We start from the raw sequence: 2,540 nt of genomic DNA on the forward strand, positions 1-2,540 counted from the left end.
TGGTTGTTGACGAGCTATCATTTGCCAAACAAACCATGTTCGATATCTTGGACCTTTTACAAAATTTGGGGCTGTTACAACCACATGTTGTACGATGAGCAGGGAAGAGTATCAGTCGCATCGCGCGCGACCCTCTTGCGGTCCCTGTGTGGTCCGTTCGCCAACATGTCAGTCAATATCTCGAGAACGGTGATGGCTATCGTTTCGCTCTCAATTTTAAGAAACGTTTTTATATGTTGGCTAAATTTCGGACACAGTGATGTATTACCTAAAATGAACTATACGCAAAGGGTACGCAATGTTTGATTGGTGGCGAGGCACGTGGCAGCGGTCGCCGTTTGCCTGTGTCGAACGCAGAGCCGGCTATGCCGCGCCGCTGAGACACTTCCATGGAAACCACGGTGTGGCCGCGTGGCAGCCCTAATGGGAACCAGGCCTTTATGTCTCTTCAGTGGCAAGCCGGCGACCGGGTTTTAAGTCTAAAATTGTACATAATATGACAGCCTCACAATCATACAGTATGTGCTTCATATCATTTGAGCAAAATTCTTGTATTGATATTTGGGGCAATAGACACGCCTCAGAATGAAAATAAATAAAAACCTATGGAGCTGAAAAATTATCGTGAAATGCAGTTAACTATTTTAGATTTACAATTTAATCATACCAATCATGTTGAAGAATAGCGCGTTTCCTGCAAATGTAATTCACTTTAACAGTCACACACTAGTAAAAACTAAACTCCGCCAGAATAGGCCATGAAGGCCCAACGGTACCGACCGGCCGCCGTGTCATCCTCAGCCCACAGGCGTCAGTGGATTCGGATATGGAGTGGCATGTGCTCAGCACACCATTCTCCCGGGCGTTTGTCAGTTTACGAGACCGGAGTCACTACTTCCCAGTCAAGTAGCTCCTCAGTTTACCTCACAAGGGCTGAGAGCACCCCGCTTGCCAACAGCGCTGGACAAACCGGATGGTCCCCCATCCAAGCTCTAGCCCAGACCGACAGCGCTTAACTTCGGTGATCTGGCGGGAACCGGTGTTACCTCTGCGGCAAGGCCGTTGGCCCCACACTCAGCTGTTTCATTGATTTACACTCCATTTTTGAATCGGAACAGAAATGTTCAGATCAAAGTGACCTCTGGCACCAGCTATCGGTTAGAGTCCTTACACTTTGACTCATTGAACACGCATGTTAATAATGAGAACAGTAACTCACAAACTACTTATTAGCTCCACTGTATAGTACTTCACGCTTGGGCATTAGACAGCTGCAGTTGGGCAGAGCGAGTGGCAAACATCCACTGTGTGCTAAACTTGAAAAGCTATACTTTGAGAAGGTCATAAATCGATACTATCAGAATTATGGTCGGTTACTGGGGCCAGTATCTTGCAAGTGTGATTTTTTTCTCCTTAAAATATGAGGTCAAGTTGATAATGTTTTCTTGTGAGAGACAAACAAGTTTGTGTTTCCAGGATAGAGCAGAGCGATGGCACTGCCTGCACTTTCATGGTACTATTGTTTCAAATTAGACGACTTTGGCCATTTATACACTACAACATCCAGGACTTTGTTGTGAGAACGACGCCTACTCGAGCACTCTGGAATAATGTTCTACTTATTTCTTTGTGACCATGGTTAAATCCGTTGATCAAAGCACGAGACTGTCCCATGTTCAAGGTTCAATATCGCCCTTCCATTAACTCATCCATGAATAAAGGTCGTGGCTCACGTTATCGTCCTAATTATTTAGTATTACCATTCGGGTATTACATGGGGTTCCTTTTGTTCTGATTTCAACGGCTTGTATTCATTTTATTCCATGTGGTCCCATGGAGGATTGATGTATTTTCGTTAATGGGCTATCATGGAGAATTCCTATAATTTCGTTGCCGAGCTATCGTGCTGTTTTTCTTCAACAGCTACCAAACATAATTCCGATTTCTCGTTAATTATTTATCATCTCGAAACGATTCATTATTTATCATATGTTCTTGATCAGCTTCCATGTACTCATTTACTCGTTGTATAAATTCATAACCGTCACGAGCAAACTTAACTGAATACGTTCTGCCTTCAGTGGAATCGTTGTTTGTAAAAGCAGTCAACGGCAGATTATAGAGTTATTTTATTTGCAAGCAGAACAAAGCAGTAGTAAGTTAGGTCTGATCTTCAGAGAACTTCGAGACACGTGGTGATCCAGAATAAGTTGAGAACGGCTAATGTCGTTAACGCTCCTTGTAAACAGGTGTTAGCTTATACAACTTAGTCTGTATCTCCATTGTACGCATGCCCCCTATAAGGGACGATGGTATACACATTCGTAACGTGTTGTTTAGTTTTCTACACATTAGACGTAATTTTCAATGAAAGTCTCTCCTGTCTCCTAACATCTCATAAAAAGGAATCAGATCGTGTTAATATTATGGGTCAAAATCTCCTTAACGAAGGGAGTATTTTCAGGTCATTGATAGAGAAGTCACCCATTAATTATATTCTCGGATTAAATTCAAAAAGGAGTAGAACGCTTACAGTCTAG

The 2,540-nt window shown here is 43.0% G+C and overlaps 1 pseudogene; it reads right to left on the reverse strand.

Annotated features, from left to right (window-relative positions):
• Window positions 1-949: 949 nt before the first annotated feature.
• LOC124556239 lies at window positions 950-1,067 on the reverse strand (annotated as a pseudogene).
• Window positions 1,068-2,540: the final 1,473 nt, after the last annotated feature.

The sequence above is a fragment of the Schistocerca americana genome, chromosome 1, assembly GCF_021461395.2.
Source record: "Schistocerca americana isolate TAMUIC-IGC-003095 chromosome 1, iqSchAmer2.1, whole genome shotgun sequence".
NCBI classification, from domain to species: domain Eukaryota; kingdom Metazoa; phylum Arthropoda; class Insecta; order Orthoptera; family Acrididae; genus Schistocerca; species Schistocerca americana.